This window comes from Equus quagga, chromosome 13 (genome assembly GCF_021613505.1).
Source record: "Equus quagga isolate Etosha38 chromosome 13, UCLA_HA_Equagga_1.0, whole genome shotgun sequence".
NCBI lineage: Eukaryota > Metazoa > Chordata > Mammalia > Perissodactyla > Equidae > Equus > Equus quagga.
In genome coordinates this window covers 80,905,523-80,913,255 of record NC_060279.1, presented here as the reverse complement: position 1 = coordinate 80,913,255, position 7,733 = coordinate 80,905,523, and the positions used below count along the sequence as shown (strand labels likewise).

General features: G+C 63.5%; 1 pseudogene; it reads right to left on the bottom strand.

The window, feature by feature from the left end:
• Positions 1–7,418, bottom strand: LOC124249562 (zinc finger protein 837-like; annotated as a pseudogene).
• Between the last annotated feature and the right edge of the window lie 315 nt (positions 7,419–7,733).

Genomic DNA, 7,733 nt, shown 5'->3' with positions numbered 1-7,733 from the left:
CTGAAATCTCAAAAAAAAGTAAAAAAAAGAGGACAATGGATTCTCTGGAGGAACAGTGGAGCCCTTGGATTTGGGACACAACATAGACACCTCAGTGTGCTGCTCCAGTCCATGTATCAGCTGCAGTTTTTTATGGGGCCCAGAACAAGAGACGGCCACGCAGCAGGTCCTGGATACACAGCAGGTTGTTCTGCCACGTGGGCCCTAATACTGCGAAGATCCAGTGGTGCCACTGCCTGGCTTCAATGTGTCCAGCAAATAAAGATGCTGTGTTCAGCCTCTGAGGCCCCTAGGGTTTCAGAGCAAAGGATCTTTCCTGTATCCCCCACCCCTCCTAGTTCTCGCAACAGCCATGGTGCCAGCTCCTCAGAGGCCCAAGACCCTTCTCAACAGGAGGTTCTGGTAGGGTCACCCCTTCTCTTTTGCACCCTGGGGCCTAGAGTAGTAGCTGCTCTAGTTACGAATCTCTGGATTCTGTTTTCCCTGTTTTTTCAGCCTTACAAAGCTAGGTAATCAATTCCCTCAAAATACCCAGTGACAGTCGTTTACCTGCCTGCCCCCGCCTGAGACAGCCCCCTCTGCCCTGATCCCTGCCAGGTGCTGGGGATGGCACAAGCAGAGGTGCCCAGCGACCCTTGTGACTAGACGTTGCCACCTGGCAGACAGCCAAGTGGGGTCTGCGTCGGCTGTGAGTCCTCAGGCTAATTCTGGTCCTCCCCGGGTGGCGCGGCAGGGTGAGAAGGGGCTTCTCGAGTCAGTTGCGCCCCACCCCGGCCCTCTCTCCATGCTCCTCTCACTAGCTCACGCGGGAGGCTGCTGTCACGGCCAAGGAGACCCAGGAGCAGGAGGAAGCAGAGCACATTCAGGGGCAGAAAGAGGCTCCCTAACATGTGGGGAGGTGACAAGACTGAGAAGCACACCGACTCCAGGGGAGACCCCAGAGCACAGAGCGGCGCAGGCCCAGGCAATCCCAGCCTGGGAAGCGAGCAGGGGCGTCGGGGGCCAGGCCAGGGAGGCGGCCTTCTTGGAGTGAGCGTGCTGGGGGCGGTCCCCCCCACAGAGACGGACCTCCACCTCCAGAGGGCCCAGCGAGGGTGCTAGACAGAGCGGGAGCGCACCGCTCAGCGAGGACAGTGCTGCGTTAGCAGCCGAGGGGCGGGGGCAGGACGAAGAGACAGGCGTCCAGGACCCGGGCAGGGGCCTGTGAACCGCGGCTCGCGCGCGGAGTGAGCGGGGCATCCACCCGGAAGGCACAAGCGCAGGTGGGAATCTGCTTCCCGCCGGGCGTGGGAGCTGGCAGCTGGGAGCGCGGCTGGAACGCCGAGGCCCATCAGGCCCGCGGGGCCTGCGCTGCGGCCTCGCCCCGCCCTACGTCGCCCCCTGAGCCCAGGAAGGTGTCCCCCTCGCCCCTCCTTCCGCAAAGGCCTTCCTGCGGCACGCCATCGCGCGCTGGTACCCCCACTGCCGGCGTCGTGTCTCCAATCCCCGCGCCGGTCTGCGTGCGGGCTGCCTGTGCGCCTCCCGGCAGAGGAAAGCCCGGGTGCTGGGGTCACGAGCAAGGGGACGACGTGGGGACTGTGCTCCCCCGAGGCATGTGGACGTGACACTGGATCCACAGAAGCCACAAGTGTTTCAAGCTGCCCAGATTTATCTTTTTAAAACGAACTCTTGGCCACAACTGTGGACGAGAGAACCGGGCAGGGGCTAGCGGGGGAAGCAGCTGAGAGCTGAAGATGGCAGGACGACCCCGACACCTCCCCTTTGCCTCCTGCTGCCCGCCTGGGTCCCCAGAGCAAGGTTTCTGACCTTCCGGCCCTTGGTTGAAGACTAAAGTCGTGTGCAACCCCGGACCCCGCTCCGGTGGTGGGGAGGCAGGGGCGGGGACTCACATCGGCCCTCACTCCTGGGGAGCCGGGCACTGGGTCTCGGATGTCAATGTCACCGGGTCCTGGATGAAACCAACACGCCTGCAGGAGCCCTCAATTCTCACTCGTCTTTGCACGTGTGCACCCCTCTCAGGACCGAAATTCACTGCCTTCGCCCCGTGAACCACCTCCCCATCCCACGTGTCCCCAGCCTGGCCCCGGGGGTCCCCGGTGGGGCTGCGGTCGCAATTCTGTTTTCCCAGCCACGATCCTCGGCTCCCACAGGCGCTGCCCGCCTGCGCTCCGGCACGCACCGCTCACAACGGCGGAGCGTTGCACATCCTCACCCACTGGCTGCTGGGTTTTGAGCCCCGCGGCCACCGGGCTGACCCAGCCTCACCACCTCCCGCACGGGCCGGCCCTGGTCAGGGCGCGCCGCCGCCCGCGTGCCGTTTCCGGTGCTCGGGGAGGTTGGAGCGATGGCTGAAGGGCTTCCCACACTCCCCGCACGCGTAGGGCCGTTCGCCCGTCTGCGTGTGCCGGTGGCTCGCGAGCTCCACGTTGCGCACGCAGGCCTTGCCGCACACGGCGCAGGCGAAGGGCTTGGCGCCCGAGTGGATGCGCTGGTAGCTGAGCAGGTTCGAGCGCTGGCTGAAGGCCTTGCCCGACTCAGCGCACGGGCAGCCAGGCCGCCTGGCGAGAGGCGAGGGGCTCGCTGCAAGGTTCCCTCGGATGCCTGGGGCCTGGCCCCCGCCGTCCCACAGCCTGGGGGCTCCGGCTCCCCTCCGGGGGTCCCCTGGCCTGCTGTTGCCTCCAGCGTGGCATGCTGCTGCCGACCCTCCTCGGCCTCCCTCGGGGCCTCTGCCGGGTCTTGCCAGGCCCCCAGGCCTCCAGACACGGCTCCGGGGAAGGGGCCTCTGGCGTCAGTCTTTGGCACACTCCAGGCGGCGTGCTTTTCCCTGGAACCACCTGCTGGGCCCACCGTCCTGGGCACTCCACGTTGCCTCTGAGAGCTGAAGTGGGAGAGAAAGCAAATGTCTGAGAGAACCCAAAAAACACTAAAGAGTGGGGCAGAGGGGCCCGCGGGTTCCAGGAGAGACTGGATTGTGGGGGACCCGGGGCAAGGGCCGGCTGGATGGAGGGACAGCAGGCCACCACCCCCAACTTTCTCTGAGTTGGCCTTGGAGGCCGGTGTCCCCTCTTCAGCCTGGAACAGGGAAACCAGGCAGGTGGGGCTGCAGATGCTCCAATTTCCCCCTAGAGGAAGCATCTGAGGCTGACTCTGAGTCAGATGCCAGCCCTGTTGGGTGTTGGTAGCCCGGCCTGGGATGGGGCACGCTGCAAGACCTCTATGCAGGCCGAGATGGTGCCACTCACACATCCCCACACCTGACCCTGCAGGAGGTGCTGTAGGTGGGAGTGTGGGTGCCAGGACTGTGCAAAGGCTCAAGCGCGGCCCTCCTCACCTGCACCAGCCCCGCTCGGGGCCTTCATCTCCCTCTCCACACAGGGCAGCTCCAGGGCCTCACCCTCACCTCCTTGCTCCACACTGGGGTCGCCAAGCACCAGGGAGGTGGGGACACCTGTTTGTGAGGATGAAGATGGCCCTGGCCACTTGTGGAAACACTGGATGTGAACTTCCTCCACCCCAGGAGGCTTGAGGTGACCATCAGACCCAAACCCTGGCTGTGTCTGTCTTCCTGGCCCACCTCACCCCTACCCTGACCCCTCGGCAGTCTCCTCCACCCAACAGGCAGCCCAACCAGGTTAGAGCACATCAGGCTTCTGTCTGGGTCCAACCAGGCTGGGCCAGCTGCCTGAACCCACGATGTGAGAAAAAAGGTTCCATTTTTGCCTGAGGTGCTCCCACACTGGCTGCGTGAGAGGGAGAGACTTCCACTGTCTCTGGAATGACCTCCCATACTAGCCCCACAGCGCTGCTCTCTGGAATGAGCTCTCAGGTGTAAAACGTGGTGGAGGCTGTAGCCTTCCTCACATTCCTGCATTGCCCAGGGTGTCTGCCCAGCATGACTTTGCTGACGTTCACCAGTATACGAGAAAGTTAAAATGGGTCCCAAAATGCTGAGCATAGAACCATCGGGTCCTGTGTTTTCATTTCTGCAGGACTTGCAAAGAGGCTGGTGAGCGCCAACTTTGTGACTTTAGCCCCCATCCCAGGGTGGAGGCGAAGTGGCCAGGAGAGCTGTGTCTTGGGAGATTTCTGTGGAAAGAGTACTGGGTGACTGGGTCCTACCCTGTGGGTAGGGAAGGGACCGCTCTCCCTCCTCTCAAGGCTGGGGAAGGCTTCAAGGAGACCACCTGGAGGGAGGACTCTGGGCTGGGCCTGCCTCAGGGAGGATGGTTTTCCCCAGAGAAGGGGGATTTAAGCCCTGGGTGAGTGAGTCCTGGATTAACCAAGACCTGGGCCTGTGGGGGCTGTTGAAAGCAGAGGACACTATTAGGTAAGACTCTCCCAGGGTGAATTCCCACGGGGCTGCTGGGACTGGTTTTCCACGCTGACCTCTTCCCTGTGGCCTGAGCTGGGAGTTTTGAGCACCCATCTGACTCCCTCTCTGTCCTCAGGAGGGGTTTTTCATGGTGTGAACTTGGCAAGGACAGATGAAGCATGCAGTCCCCACCCCATGGAGAGCCTCCTACATCTGGGACATGGGACGGCACCCATCTGCACAGCATCATGAGGATCACCTGGGCCAGGTACACAATAAACGGCTGCAATGGTGTCCTGCAGGCCATGCCCAAGAATGGAGAGCCAACAGCTTTGTTACCCCAAGAGGCCTTTGCATCTTCCCCTTCCCAAGAGACAGGAGCTCAGGAATGGGAGACACAGAGTGAAGGGTGGCTTGCTGGGGCTTTGCTGCAGAATCCAAGGCCACGCTTGGGAACCCCATTGGAAGCATCGAGGCCCAGACTCTGAAGGACTTGGTGCTGAAGCCAGCTCTGCCCTCCCTCTAGGCGCCTCTGGCTGGGCCACGTGGCCTCCGTGATTTGGGGGGAGAGGCGTCCCTGCCCTCCCAGTTAGGGCGCAGATCAAATGGGGCGATTAAGGGCAGAGTGCCGAGCATGGTGCCTGGCCTGTAGTAAGTGCAAATATTGGCTTCTGGAGTGGAGAGCCGTGGGAATGTCACTTTGGGACATGTGGAGGATGGAATGGGGGAAATTGGAATCACATACATATAAAACCAAACATACAGGTAAGAGAGAAACATGCTGTTCCAGGTCTGCCCCGGATTCCCTCCTAGGAGTTGTGGCCGCACCTCTGGGTCTCCTTCCTTGATGCCCCCCACGCCGCAGAGTCTAACCTGGACTCCTGCCAAGAGACCAGCGCGGGCAGAACCACATGGCTTGGACATAACATGAGGACGCCCCCATCTGCCAATCACAGACCAGGCCAAGGCTGCCCTGGAATCTCACCTCCCCCACAAGGGGGGCTCCCCCGCTCTGTGACGACTACATAGCCGCCCAGGGGTCGGGCAGGCTGAGGCCCCGCCCCTCAAGCTCAGGCCGTTGGCCTCCGTGAGGGTCAGGCGGCGTGAAAAGTCCCTCTCCCAAAGCCCAGGGAGGCATCTCCAAGATCTCAGGGAGGAGGCGGGGGCCCAGCTACACTAGAGGGTGTGCAAATGCCTGAGGCCACCAAGGGCTACTGAAGCCCCCAGGAAGGGGCAGGGAGAGGTCCTGGGTTCGAACCATATCTCCTCCATGTTCTGGCTGTGCCCCTGGGGAGTCACTTTATCTCGCTTCCCCGCGTCCCAGCGGGCGCGGTAGTGCCTCCCGCAGGACGCAGAGGGACAGACTCCTGGGATAGTGACCCAGCCTCTGGGGCACGTCAGTGCTCCATCCCGCCTGAATCGGATGCTATGCGCCCGGTTGGAGAGGGTCGAGTGGCACTCCAGTGTGCGGGAACTGGTGGACGCGGTGCGTACAGAGTGAGGTTTAATAGCGCTCAACACGTCGGAGAGGTTCGCGGGAGAGGTGCCCCGCCGCCCGCGTGCCGCCTCCGGTGCTCGTTGAGGTTGGAGCCCTGGCTGAATGCACGGCCACACTCGCTGCACGCGTAGGGCCACTCGCCCCGTGTGCGTGCGCCGGTGGGGGACCAGGCTGCAGTTGCACACGAAGGCTTTGCCACAGGCGGCACAAATGAAGGGCCTCTCGCCTGAGGGCAGGCGCTCGTGTTGGCGCAGCTCGGAAGTCCTTACCGCACTTGGGGCAGCCGTAGGGCCGCTGGTCCGTGTGCGCGCGCTGGTGCTGCAGCAGCCCCAAGCGGCCCTTGAAGGCCTTCTCGCACAGCGCGCACGCGCGTAGGGCTTGGCGCTGCTGTGCGTGCGCTGGTGCTGGCTCAGGTTCGAGCGCTGGTTGAAGGCCTTGCTGCACTCGGGGCACGTGTACGGCTTCTCGCCCTTGTGCACGCGTCGGTGCTCCACGAGGTGCGAGAACAGGCCAAAGGGCTTGGCCGCACTCGGCGCACTCGTACAGCTTCTCCCCGGCCACGGGCGCCCGTGGGGGCCGCGGGGCCCCCTCACCACAGTCCCCTCAGGGCGGACACCCCAGCTGGAAGGCCCTCCGCGGGCCGGGCCGCGGCGCTCGGCCGAGTGCGTCCTCCGGTGGCGGTAGAGGCCGAAGCAGCGCACAAAGGCCTGGTCGCACTCGCAGCACTCGTAGGGCCGCTCGCCCGTGTAGATGCGCTCGTGCTGCAGCAGGCTCGACGTGCGCGTGAAGGCCCTGCCACACTCATCGCACGCGTACAGCCGCTGGGCCAGGGCCCTGGGGCGAGGACTCGAGGCCTGGCCGCCCTGGGGACACATCGAGGGGCCCTCGCCCACCTGCTGCTGCTCGTTGGGGCCGAAGCGCTTTCTGCACCCGGCACACGGGCGGCACTCCTTGGCCTCCTGCATCAGCTCCTGCGGGGCCAGTGGGGCCCTCCAGGCAAAGACCTTGCCGCACCGGCACACACGCTCCACCAAGGGTCTCTGCTGGAGGGGCGTCGGCTTCGGGGTCCTAGGGAAGGTTTGGGCATCTGTGCGCTGTTCACAGGGTGGATAGTCTGTGTGGACCCCACACAGCTGAGCCTGAGGGGAGCTCCAGAGCGGCGCTTGGCCTCCACAGTGGTCACACACTGGGGGCTTCTCCCCAGGGGATGCTCTGTGATGCCACATCAGACAGGAGTTATGGTTGGAGGCCCTGGCACCCGCTGGGCACTGACAGGGGTCCTCCCCAGCCTGCAACCAGGTCAGGGTCCTGAGAGGAGGTGGAGGCACACCGCTCTTACACCAGGGATCCAGTTCCCTCACTCTGAAGAGTCCCTGGGCTGGAGCTCACACTAAGGCCCCAGCTCGGGGACCCCCCACCCGGGGTAGTCGTCCTGCCACCCGCTGTCCCTCCACGCACATCTCCTTCCTGAGACAGGTGTCTCTTGGCTTTGTCCTCTTCCGAGGGCCTCAACTCTGCCTTGGGCCTCTCCTCCTGGTCCCTGTTGGCTCCCTGGGGATCTGCCTTGGGGATGCCCCCCTACCCAGAGTTCTGGGCCTAAGCCTCCATCCTGGGGCCAGCCCCCAACACGGTGTCCTGGCTGTAGGATCTGGAAGAGTAGAGGAGAATTGGAGGTTGGCAGTTCCCAGGAGGGGAGAAGTGGAGAACCGTGCCAGGACTGATGCCTACTGGGTGGCCCCAGCTCTCCGCAGCCCAGGGAAAGGGGACAAGAAATGACATGGGCAATGAGAACCCTGGGGCCTCCTGCCCCTACTCTCAGCCACACCCTAGGCCACCACCAAGGCCCCAGAGAACAGCTTCCCTGACTCTCTCTGCTCCCCAGCATCATCTCTCCTCACCCGTTGCTGGAGCACCATCACCCCT